This window comes from Anabrus simplex, chromosome 2 (assembly GCF_040414725.1).
Source record: "Anabrus simplex isolate iqAnaSimp1 chromosome 2, ASM4041472v1, whole genome shotgun sequence".
In the NCBI taxonomy this organism is placed as follows: domain Eukaryota; kingdom Metazoa; phylum Arthropoda; class Insecta; order Orthoptera; family Tettigoniidae; genus Anabrus; species Anabrus simplex.
In genome coordinates, this window is record NC_090266.1 from 385,165,571 (window position 1) to 385,179,303 (window position 13,733).

The 13,733-nt window shown below is 43.8% G+C and overlaps 1 protein-coding gene across 2 annotated transcripts in view; it reads right to left on the reverse strand.

Moving 5' to 3' along the window:
• The window catches only part of Fs (Follistatin), an 859,985-nt gene that overhangs the window by 612,116 nt on the left and 234,136 nt on the right, over positions 1-13,733 (reverse strand). Inside the window, exon 2 of one of the 2 annotated variants that reach the window (XM_067140803.2) lies at positions 600-675. The gene's annotated coding sequence lies outside the window, so the exon portion shown is untranslated. Of the gene's footprint in view, positions 1-599; positions 676-13,733 lie in introns of those variants that run through there. The other variant, XM_067140804.2, reaches the window with a different exon arrangement.

The following is a 13,733-nucleotide window of genomic DNA, read 5'->3' on the forward strand; positions in this document are numbered from 1 at the left end:
TGTGCTGAAGTCATATGGCGAATGTTATTAATTACCTCGTGAAATCGAACAGTTGTATCCTACTTGAGAGACTCCAAAACAAGAAATTACAAGAAGGATGAATTTGTTATTCAATGTAACACTTGATAGCAAGTACAATCTTTTGAAGAAACCCACAATAATACGGTGGTTTTGTGTGAGAATTTTGCAAATCGACCGTTATTGATAATTGATATCGGCTATTCCACACATCGTGACTTATCAACTAATGTTCTCTTCATTAATTTACTCATCTCCTCCTACTTACTTTACTAATATCCTTTTCATTACTTTCATTTCCACCATCTGCGGATTATCTTGTCTAATTCAAGACTCACTTTTACCTTCAAAAATGAAAGTGTTTCATCCCGCAGAAGACAAAAACAGCAGTTGGTATCGTGCTTATCTTAAGAATATTACACTGCCTATGCCTTTTCTCCATTGCATATTTTTCAAATTCTAATGGCCTTAAATCATTGTCTTGACTATGGTGTGTTACACTTTCAGCAAGCTCGTCTTACAATGTCCGGTTATTGCAATGACTTGCTGAGAAGTTCTTCACAATATTCCCTTAGTCTTACCTGTGACTCCCGTGTTTCCTCGTCCCTACTTCCTCATAGACGCTGGATGATTGGATGTACTGATGGAATAGCTCACCTGAAACAAGAGAACACTAAGTTTAATATCACCACGTTGTTTTCCAGTATAGGATGGATTTAACAGATAAGCTCTGATGTTAAAGTACGGGATATGATTTTACGCTGGAGATTTGCAAAAATGAAGTTATTTTATTGAAAATCTTCAACTACTAACAGCATGGTTCAATAAATATTCGAGCCACATTACTACGACTACCTGCTAATGTACAGAGTGACCGAAATTTGCAGTAGGGACAGACTATAGACGGGCTGGGAATATCTCAGTTAGGTATTGGTAGACTGTAACAGTTACTTGGAGTCGTGTTACCTTAAGGGCATCCCGCAGCTGCTGGAGGGCCCATAGAGCGGACACGGCGATTTTGGTGGTTCCCTAGATACTGTAAAGTCAGAGAATTAAGGGCAGGGAAAGAACTTGGAAGTCTTAAGTCATGCTCTTCCAACTACAGTCGGACATTTGCAGTCACGTGGTATGTTATATTGTCTTGCTGGAAGATCTCATCCGCACAGAAAACACAATCGGTATGGATAGTGTATGTGATCTATAAGGATGGATTTATAACCAAATGGATAAAGAGTGACTTACACAGGGATAACTGGTCCTGGAGAAAATCGCGAAAACATTCCACAGACAAAACGCTGCAGCCACCAGCATGATCTTCCAGCAATGGTCGCAGGGCGCTTTTTCTCTGTTTCTCGCCTGGCAAGCCAATGTGCATCAGTTCGGTTCAGCAGAAAGCGGGACTCATCGGAGAAGGCAACCCTTCGCTAAGCAGCAGACGTCTAATTCTAAAAATTTCTCGCAAACTGAAGCCTTTTTCCCCGATGCACCGAGTTTAATATACATGCAGCGTTCATCCGGTTGCTTTGGAGTCCCATACGCAGCAGCGTTTGCTGAACTATCGCTTTAGATACGAGTTTCATAGGTCCCTGGTTTATTTTGTCGACGAAATTCTACTCTCTAGCATGCTGGTCGGCCCTCGCTCCCCTTCGTATCCACGAATCCACCTTCACTTGAATGGCACGTGGTGCTACGTAGTTTCCACATTGGTAATTCACAATAGTACAATTTGCCACTCACAATGCGGTACATTTTCACCACACCAGTGCGCGAAAAGTCACAAACTACCCCGTCGATGATTATCACTTTTTGCAACTCGTCCCTTTTAACCATGACCGCAGCAAATGATATAGGTACAAATAGTCCACAGCGAAACGTATGGCTTGCACAATCTAGAAAACGTGATGTATTTCATGCCCGCCGATGGAAAGGCAGGAGGTGATCCCAATAATGTCACTCGACTGTGCATGTTCGATTACCTAAATTACGAGTATTGCTTTCTGTAGTCGTGTGTGTGTATTTTAAATTATTTTGGAGGATAGGATTAGAAAGAGACTGAATTTGGTCGTGAAAATAGACGCAACTTGCGTTGGTTGGACTTTAAGCCAACTGCGCCCGAGAGTTGGAGAATACGCCTACGTTGAGATATCCCGTTCACTAACGTGGTAAGGACTGTATTATCGGGTAAATACACTCAATACATCTCAAATAGGAACCACAAACGGACAACTACTATACTGCTTGCATGTTCATGTCCTACAAGTCTATTTCAACGAACCATACATGGACGCATTTTCTTGGAATGGTATTCACATTAAGCTACCAGCAATGCAACCTTGTGAACAACGGAGGTAAACCAAAATAAGAAATTGCTAAATAGCTTGATTTTTCTTCCTTACTCAGTTTCATCGGCTGTAAATAATAATTTTTAACCTCGTGCATAATTTAGCTAGTCGTCCTATAACAATTATGTTTCACCCTCTTATCGACGGATATGTAAAAACGCGCAATAAATAAATATAACAAATTATGTGATTTCTATTCGAAAAAGAACCTTTAGTGATATACAGGAAGATACAGATATATTCACAATTTTAATTTGCTTTACGTCGCACCGATACAGATAGGTCTTATGGCGACGATGGGCCAGGAGTGGGAAGGAAGAGGCCGTGGTCCTAATTAAGGTACAGCCCAATCATTTGCCTAGTGTGACAATGGGGAACCACTGAAAATCATATTCAATGCTGCCGACAGTGGGTGCAAACTGCCAGCTATGTGACCAAAACCGCGCAGCCCTCGCTCGGTCAGGTTTATTCACCGAGAGGAAAGTATTTCCCAGTAGTGTTCAACCCAACGTTACCTCCTAAGGCACGCGAAGAATGTAAGAGATGATTTAATAGACAGCAATCGTTTGTGCTCTCTCCAAAATGATCACCCCAGAGACTAGCTAAATCCTCAAAAAGCACCACTTATGGTCATACGGTTACAGGGAATCCAAAAATTGATGGTGGCGCCATATTAAGGCGTTCTAGGTACGATAAAGTGTGACAAACTTCGTCATTGTTTTCTTCAGCAAGATGGAAAGTGGTATTGCTAGCGAGTGATCTCATGAGCAGCACCATTCATAGAATACAAAAGCACTAGTCGTACTTCTAATGTACTCAGCGCCACTCCCTCCTCAGCAACATCCATACTGTCACAGTTGAGATAGAGACTTTAGTGGAAAGTACATTTTTCTCAGCCCTATCTTAGTAAGCAGATGCAAAAATAGTGGACCTATATGGTAGGTCCGTTTAAATAACAGTCATCATCATGATCATCATCAAAAGTACAGGATGGCCCAAATGTCCGTTAATATTTGAAAAGGCAATACTTCACGGAATATTGGAAGTAAAGAACTAATAATTGACACATATGATTGGCATGTCATGGGGTTTTATTAACACCAAAATAAAGTAAATAAATCTTCACTAACAGTACCTTTTCTGGTAACGACAACATGCCGCTATTGCAGGCGCATCTGACCCCCTATCTCACGACAGCACCTTTCATACCGTACACGGCTCTCATGCTGCATCACTGACGTGTTGCTCTCCAGCACCATCTGTTGGCATGTCTGTGCACCCGTTACTGGTTTCAATAAAACCCCATGTCATGGCAAGCATGTGTGGCCATTTGTAACTGACGTGTTGCTGTGCAGCGCCATCCGTTGGTCACTTTGTGTACTTTATTTTCATCTCAATAAAACCTCATGCCATATCAATCATGTGGGTCAATTATTACCTCTCTACCGCCAATATTCCGTGAAGTACTGCCTCGTCAGGTGTTAACGGACTTTTAGGTCACTCTGTACTATGTAACCTACGCCTGCTCACAAGATAACAGAATTTCGTAACAACCACACAAATGCGAAGTCTTAGCAGTTTTGTCAAAGTGATACTGTATAGCGGTATCCTTAAGCAATTAGCTCTTCTCCGTTCATTTCTGAAACAATTAGTTATCGCTCGACAGCTGTTAGCTTGCATGTGTGTTGAGTATGTGTTATGACTGCCGAAATATTTGAGTGTTACGAGCATTGTTTCAACATTCGCTTCTGCTGCAAACTGGGGAAAACGTTAACCGTTAACAGAGACATATTTGTAGTTTATGGCGACTCTTCGAGACCGAAGATAGCGTAGCTGGTCAGGTCGAACGTGAAAGTGTTGTAGATGGACTCTTTTCGACATCAAAGCTGTTGTGCACAATGAATTCTTACCTGGTGGTCAAACGGCGAACCACTGGTATTATCACTGAGAGGTTACAGAGAACATGTCAGGAGAAAAAGACCAAACTTGAGGAGAAATAACTCCTGGAGCCTAAAAACGAGCTAGCTCATGCGTCGCTGTTGATTCGTGAATTCTTGACGAACGCGAAGCCAACAGTGCTTCCCCACCCACTTTACTTGCCCGGCATATTCTCGGTAGATTTTCTTCTATATACCCAAATTGAAATTCACCCCGAAAAGACGACAATTTTAGTCAAATGAAGAGACTGATATTGCAGAAAGAACCACACGTAATCCATCGAATTGCCTACCAGGACTGGTTCCATAAGTGGAAACGGCGTTAGATGTGGCCCTTACTAGGATGAAATCTTATACTGAAGACAGATCAAATACCCAATCCCTGAGCTAGAAGAATTAACCCATGAAGCTCCAAATAGCTCTACGCAGCCGGGAATCGAACACGGGTACTCCTGGAACCAAACGCCGAAATACTAACCAGTTAGTCACGATTCGGACGAGAGATTACTAATTGATATAGGTCAATGTCCTCCTTAATACTATTCTTATAAGTTCAAGAAGGTCATCGGGGCGCATACTGGTATTTCTATTAACATATTTGCAAGAACTAGGCTTTTCTGCTCTGATATCAATAGATCTCTAGAGTATGCAGTATAATCAACCTTGATCTTCGCAAGCAGGAAGGCTCGCCACTGAAATGAAACGAAGATGTACTGGGAAGAGCCTCAAATACTACATTCTTGAATTTCGTGTTGAACCCTTTCTAGCCTGGGGTTCAATCCCACCTCGATGGCTAAAGCCAGTGAAGCCTTGATAAACTACGTGACAAAGCCCCATAGCCTGTGCGGGATTCGAACGCACACTTCTCTGCGTCCATGATCTTGACTATCGACATCCCGGGGCGTGGTGCATTCGTGTCTAAGAAACTAAAATCTAACTTACAGGTATAAAGGCTCTTTTACCTGCCTGCGCGGGAGCTCATTGAGCAGAATTGTGCCCGCCTTTGGCCTTCGTCAAGATGACGGCTGTGAGGTTAGCCATACGCACTTATTCAAATTCCGCGCCACACACCTGTCAAAAGCACGTGGTTAGGACCTGTCAAGATGACAGCAGTGAGGTAAGGGACGTTCAAAATTCTGCGCTAAAACAAGTGCACGTGGTTAGGACCTGTCAAGATGGCAGCAGTGAGTTTAGCCACGTTCACTTGTTCACAAAAAGTAAGGTTTGGACCTGTCAAGATGGCGGCAGTGAGGTTAGTCGTGCCCACGTGCTCATAAGTGGGGTTAGGGTCTGTCACGAGGTCGTGGCCAGGTTTGTAAACAGTAGCAGATGCTCGTGACGTTATGGTCACGTGACCGAGACGTCATGGGGTCAATGACCTTGCCAGGGGTCAATGACCTCGTGAGAAAATGCTGATTCAGCTCCCATTGTTTTAGAACCCATCTTGCCCTACTACTTGTGATACATAGCATTACTGACATAAATGATCTCTGCACTGGATCATGCGTTTCAGTGTTCAGTCTGAAGCTCCTGTGACTGTCCGACCATTTATTTGCAAATACCAGAGTTGCCTTACTTCTTCCATGCTTCTAAGCCTTGAAATCATTGAAAATGAATCTGATAAACGTCTCCTGTGTATCTGTCTGCTTCTCTTACCCTCCATGATCAAGTCTGTGATTCTTGCAGGCAACCTAATCATCCTCCATTTTCCCTCACATGCGGTGCCAAAGTCGGTTCGCACATACAGCTTCGTCCAACGTATTTCTAACTAAATAACCGTTTAATATACCTATGCTGACGCGATGTAGTGTTTACATCAAACTATGTCTTCTGGTATGGGTCAGAATAAATTTGTTACTTTCATTGACCTGTCTCAGTCTCATCCATAGCTTTGACAATATGAAAGTGACCGAGGTATGAGCGATGCTAGTAATACCATTCCTTATGCAACCAGTCTCTGTTTTGAATGGTGTGAATATATCACTCATGGAGTCGGTTGGTGCATGCATTTCAATGGACTTGGCAGACTGATATGTAATAGCAACTTCTGGCTCGTGAGGAAAGCAACGGGAAACTACCTCACTCCTCATTTCCCTAGAATGGCACTTTAGTGACGCCTAAACTATCTCTGATAGCTATTTGCGGAGCTGTGGAAGATCAAATCAGCCTTCGGGCTGAATATCCAACATGTAACCATTTAATTCTTCACATAGAGAAGACTATCCGACATTGTTCTCTCTCGTTTGTATCAGCAATCATTCTCGCTAGTTTCGCGTTTGTTACCTCCTAATTACGAGAGTCAGAAACGAACATTCAATAAACAATAATTGCTGCAAGCAAATTCATTGATGAATTAATTTTATAGTTTTACGTCCCAATAACTGCAGTACTTTTTAGATAGTCTTTGGAAACGTCGAGGTGCCGAAATTTTGCCCCGCAGGTGTTCTTTCACGTGCCAGTAACTCCACAGACACGAGGCTGACGTATTTGAGCACCTTCAAATACCACCGGACTGAGTCAGGGTGGAACCTGTCAAGTTGGAATCAGAAGGCCAGCGAATCAACCATCTGAGCCACTCAGCCCAGCTGCAAGCAATTACCACCTTCACTTTGCTACAATAGGATTCAACCTAACTTACTATTCCACCGTCCATGGACAATGCACGTCATCATCATCATCATCATCATCATCATCATCATCATCTGTTTACCCTCCAGGTCCGGTTTTTCCCTCGGACTTAGCGAGGGATCCCACCTCTACCGCCTCAAGGGCAGTGTCCTGGAGCTTCAGACTCTTGGTCGGTGGATACAACTGGGGAGTATGACCAGTACCTCGCCCAGGCGGCCTCACCTGCTATGCTGAACAGGGGCCTTGTGGAGGGATGGGAAGATTGGAGGGGATAGGCAAGGAAGAGGGAAGGAAGCGGCCGTGGCCTTAAGTTAGGTACCATCCCGGCATTCGCCTGGAGGAGAAGTGGGAAACCACGGAAAACCACTTCCAGGATGGCTGAGGTGGGAATCGAACCCACCGCTACTCAGTTGACCTCCCGAGGCTGAGTGGACCCCGTTCCAGCCCTCTTACCACTTTTCAAATTTCGTGGCAGAGCCGGGAATCGAACCCGGGCCTCCGGGGGTGGCAGCTAATCACGCTAACCACTACACCACAGAGGCGGACGACAATGCACATACGAACAAAATACTGATAATAACCTGTGCGTATATGGTTAAACTTGGTCTGGCATTATTATTATTATTATTATTATTATTATTATTATTATTATTATTATTATTAATATTATTATTATTATACGATGCAATGCTCCGAACAGACATAGTATATGTTTAACATAATTTTAGCACAGATTTTCAGTGACATTGGGATAGGAAAGGTCTAGCTAGGGCTGGGAAGGAAACTGTTGTGGAAATCTATTTTCAGGGTGGAGTTCGAATCCATCGTCTCCCGATTGAAAACTTGCTGCTACACGAATCCCACAGATTAGCTAAGTCGCTAGGTACACCAAACATGTGTTCTCATGTCTGTTAACCGAGAAGTCCCTTACATTCAGATAAAACAAGAAGAAGAACAAAAGCAACTAAATTTAAGAACAATCTTAGTCTGCAAATTTCTTGTATGTATGTATGTATGTATGTTCAGTCTTCAGCCCTAAGGCTGGTTGGATCCTCAACAGCTCCGCCGTCAGCTATCATAGATGCCCTAGGCTTCACTGAAGAGGCGTACTAGGGAAGTGAGGAGTGAGGTAGTTTCCCGTTGCTTTCCTCACCGAGCCAGAAGTTGCTATTACATATCAGCCTGCCAAGCCCACTGATATGTATGCACCAAATGACCCTATGAGCAACATTTTCACACCATTCCTAGCAGGGACTGGCTGCAGAAGGAATGGCATTACTAGCATCACTCATACCTCAGTCACTTTCCTATTGTTAAAGCCAAGTATAAGACAGGGACAGATCAATGAAAGTAACAAAATTACTCTAGGCCATACCAGAAGACATAGTGCACTGTAAACACTAGGTCCTGCCAGCAAAGGCAAAGCAAATTTCTTTCCTGTGCAAATTTGTGTAATTTATGTCATTTTATGTAATTATTGAGTATCTTTAGAACGCACTCCTAGTCATGACAATATAAGCTGGTTGTAGGGATCCTTGGCCCTGCTTTCTGCGTTTGTTCTACCGCACCATCTCCTGAGTATATTCTACTCTACTCATTTTTCGTTGTCATTTTCACTTCACTAGCTATGTGGAGTGCAGGTGGTGCTCTCTCCTTCACCTTGGCAATGACTCGAGTTGCAGAAAGGTTCATGGACATTCTCGGCTCACCCACTTCGGTTGTACCACAGGAAGTAACACTATTCGGCTGCGAGGTTGAAAGATAACCTCACTGGGGGAGAATATTAGAGTACCTCAGGGATTTCATTCCTAGCACAAGTGAGCTGAAGAACGAAGAAGCATGGAAAGCACGCCACTCTCTAGCACAAAGTGTTGTATTGATTCTTCTTGTTTCTGATATCACACTTCATTTTAATAATAATAATAATAATAATAATAATAATAATAATAATAATAATAATTTTTGAAGGTATTTGTTTAACGTCACCCCGACACAGATAGGTCTTATGGCGACGAAGGGATAGGAAAGGCCTAGGAGTGGGAAGGAAGCTATTTTTTTTGCTAGGGGCTTTACGTCGCACCGACACAGATAGGTCTTATGGCGACGATGGGATAGGAAAGGCCTAGGAGTTGGAAGGAAGCGGCCGTGGCCTTAATTAAGGTACAGCCCCAGCATTTGCCTGGTGTGAAAATGGGAAACCACGGAAAACCATCTTCAGGGCTGCCGATAGTGGGATTCGAACCTACTATCTCCCGGATGCAAGCTCACAGCCGCGTGCACCTAACCACACGAGCAACTCGCCCGGTAATAATAATAATAATAATAATAATAATAATAATAATAATAATAATAATAATAATATCCGCCTCTGTGGTGTAGTGGTTGGTGTGGTTACTTGCCACCCCCGGAGGCTCGGGTTCGATTCCCAACTCTTCCACGACATTTCAAAAGTGGTACGAGGGCTGGAACGTGGACCACCCAGCCTCGGGAGGTCAACTGAGTAGAGGGGTGTTCGATACCCACCACAGCCATCCTCGGAGTGGTTTTCCGTTGTTTCCCACTTCTCCTCCAGTCAAATGCCGCGATGGTACCTAACTTAAGGCCACGGCCGCTTCCTTCCCAATTCCTTGTCTGCCCCTTCCGATCTCCCCCTCCCCTCCACATGCCCCTGTTCAGCATAGCAGGTGAGGCTGCATGGGCGAGGTACTGGTCCTCCTGCCGACCCAAAGTCTCAGGCTCCAGGACAGCGCCCTTGAGGCTGTAGATGTGGCATCCCTCGCTGGGTCCGTGGGAATAAGCAACTCTGGAGGATAAACGGATTAATAATAATAGTATTAATAATACAGTACCATGATAATAATAATAAAAAAGTAAACTCGTGTCCTCATCCCGAGGTGGTGCAGCTCTTTTCAGGCACACTCCCCAATGGAGGTGAGCTGCATGTACCATTTCAACCACATACCATTCTTAAATTTCTGGCAGTACCGGGAATCGAACCCGAGCCCACGAAGACGGCAGCTAATAACACTAACTGTTACGCTACGGAGGCGGACTTTCGTAACAATAACCACCCCACTGTGCGCCCCCATCGTTCGATCCCGGCTACGGTACTGCACTACGTACACAAATTACCTTGCCACCGGCTTGTTCCAATATCAGAATCAAGTCTCTGTGTTAGTAGAAATTTAATAAATCTTATCTTAAGGAGGAAGACTAGGATTCCAACCGAACGGACTGAAAGTCAATTAAGAGAATCTGTCATAAATTCCAAACATGTTCTACGAGCACCAGCAGTTGTGTCCGCAGTCACGCCGCGTCGCTGGAAACAGGAATGTATGAGCATGTCATCTACCCGTGCTATTCTACGAGTATACACAAGAAGTAATTTTTGTCTTCTGGCATAACACGATGGGCATTCAAGGGCCTCTATACGGTATATATCCGATATCTGCAGCCCTCAGCAGATAGCCAGATGACGTAGTTACCGACACGAGCTGATGAGAAAAGTCGCACAACTAGTAGAACCCGCTAGCAATATTCACCTTGCGTACTTGTGAAATTATTCGTCGGACAACAGTAGGAGGGAGCTGCCTTGCCGTGTTTGAATCAGCCTGAGAGACTTGATTTCTATTCGCCAACAGGAGGATGACACTTATTATTATTATTATTATTATTATTATTATTATTATTATTATTATTATTATTATTATTATTATTATTATTATTATTATTATTATTATTATTATTATTATTTGCTTTACGTCACACTGACACAGAAATTTTTTTATGGAGACGATAGGATCGGAAAGGGTAAGGAGTGGAAAGGAAGCGACCGTGGCTTTAAGGTACAACACCAGCATTTGCCTGGTGTGAAAATGGAAAAACATGGGAAGCAATCTTCAGGGCTTCCGTCAGTGGTGTTCGAACCCACTATCTCCCAAATGCAAGTTGATAGCTGCGTGACCCAAACCGCGCAGCCACTTAATGCCGAAGTTACGAACAGCGGAAGCCTTTGCCATCTACTCCTCCACGAGCCTTCATGGCCAGTATAGAGATGGCATTGCTTTGTTTCCAAAAGTACAGGCACATTTGCTAAGACAACGGTTCGTCATTTATAAAACTGTTACGGCACTTCTAATTGCAACAATAACATTTAAAGAATGAGTGTAAAAAGTACATGATGAGCAAAAACACTTTCTGCGTGTACCATCATCACAAATTTGCAATTCGGGAAATACCTCAGGTATATAACGACATGTCCGCCTCTGTGGTGTAGTGGTTAGCGTGATTAGCTGCCACCCCCGGAGGCCCGGGTTCGATTCCCGGCTCTGCCACGAAATTTGAAAAGTGGTATGAGGGCTGGAACGGGGTCCACTCAGCCTCGGAAGGTCAACTGAGTAGAGGTGGGTTCGATTCCCACCTCAGCCATCCTGGAAGTGGTTTTCCGTGGTTTCCCACTTCTCCTCCAGGCGAATGCCGGGATGGTACCTAACATAAGGCCACGGCCGCTTCCTTCCATCTTCCTTGCCTATCCTTTCCAATCTTCCCATCCCTCCACAAAGCCCCTGTTCAGCATAGCAGGTGAGGCCGCCTGGGCGAGGTACTGGTCATTCTCCCCAGTTGTATCCCCGACCAAGAGTCTGAAGCACCAGGACACTGCCCTTGAGGCGGTAGAGGTGGGATCCCTCGCTGTGTCCGAGGGAAAAGCCGACCCTGGAGGGTAAACAGATGATGATGATGATGATATAACGACATGAAAATACAACTAAAGACACATTAGGCCTATATGTTTCAAATATAGAAAAGGGTCCCATACTAGTATTATTTATTATACAAATTTATATTACCACTTGCCTTGATATACAAATGATATTAAATCAAATCTATTCATTGCAAAACTTTGAAAATAAAAGATATGAACAGAGTTACGTATGGATATTTAACAATTTATCGTCGGGCTGAGTGGGCTCGGACGGTGGAGACTTGACCATCTGAGGCTACGTTGGAGGATTCAGTCCCGGCTCAGTCCAGGGATAATTGAAATACGCAAGCCTCGTGTCTCATTAGATTTACCGGCACGTGAAATAATTCCTCCGGGACAATATTCCGGCAACTCAGAGTCTCCGTAAACTCTAAAGGTAGTTAGTGGGAGGTAACACCGATAATGTTATTAATATTTTCCCTGTTTGCTACAAGCAAGAGTGTAGCCAACGTAAATTTTTCGTACAAAAATACGATAAATTATCATACTTCACCAATCTTAAATGACTTACTTGTCAGTGTTACACAAGCCTGACTTGGAAAACGTAATCACGGCTTCATACTTTTGCAAAATCTTTATCAGTGGTCAAATATAGAGCTATTCTTTGTCAAATGCAGGTTGGCAGGATCTGTTCTAATTAATAATCTAATAACAACAAAGACTGCAATGTTTCGTTGAATTAAAAGAGAGTAATGTAATTAAAAAGAATGAATGTATTAATTTGGCATTCCTGTGTAAAATATGCTCGTAGTACTTGAGGTTTGAAGTAGAGTTAATTTCATGGCAATGAATTACGTGCAATACATAGAGTAGATGTTTCCGACGCGTTTTTTCATCTCTCCTTACGTCCGGCTCAATGGCTAAATGGTTAGCGTGCTGGCATTTTATCCAGAGGGTCCCGAGTTCGATTTCCGGTCGGGTCGGGGAATTTAACCTTAATTGGTTAATTCCAGTGGCTCGGGGGATAGGTGTTTGTACTTTTCCCCAACATGCCTGCATCTCACAAACCACATATAACACTATCCTCCACCACAATAACACTCAGTTACCTACACATGGCAGATGCCGCCCACTCTCATCGGAGGGTCCGCCATACAAGGGCTGCACCCGGCTAGAAATAGCCACACGAAATTAATTAATTAATTAATTAATTAATTAATTAATTAATTAATCACTCCTTACTGTATTCTGCCGAGTTCTTGTCCTTAATTTATTGTTCATATCAATACTTGTGTGCAACGCATTCCGCCAAGTACTGTATCCATAACCTGTCGGCTCACTACCAAACAAGCAGAACAGTTCATCCTCTAGTTATAGTCACACAGTAGTAAGGGCAAAGCCGGGTTAAACACAATGGGAGGTGAATTCGCATTTTCCCACGGGCGTCAGGTTATATCCGGGGTCAATGACATCAGACGTTATCAAGGTCACAGACCTGTATCCATAAAGTAAGTGAAATATCCACTAGAGATCGCAATGGCGCTGCAGTGGCATGCGAAGTTGAGCAAGCGCACTGTTTGGCAAACGGTGGACTGTTTGGCACTGTCACTACTGGAGCTTCCCGATAAACTGAAGTATAGGGCCTATACTTATCTGAAGGAAAATACCAGTCTCGTGTGCAGCTTATGGTTACACAGAGTGGTTCATAATGGGCAATGGCGCATCATTTCATTTCTTTTAAATTCATTTTAGTGCGTATAAAATAATATTTTGCGTCACATTGATTGGCCTACGTGCGCTGATTTAGCGGTGGTGGTGTAAGAGATACGTTGATAAATCAATATTAGGTCCAAAGAATCTCAGGAATCCCAGGAAAGCGCCTCGGACGGCGGATGGTAGCATGGCAGTGGTGAGACCGACGCCTGGCATTCCGAAGTTGCTACCTAAGCTTCACGGCCTGAAAGCACCAGCTTCACGATGCATGTGTGCCCCACAGGACAGGGCAAACACGAAGGTGCCAGCATCCACCGACGCCGCCACAGGCCAGGAAGTAGAAGCCGGCACCGAAGTGAAGCTATCTGGCTCCCCACGGTCCCTAGGCTGGGA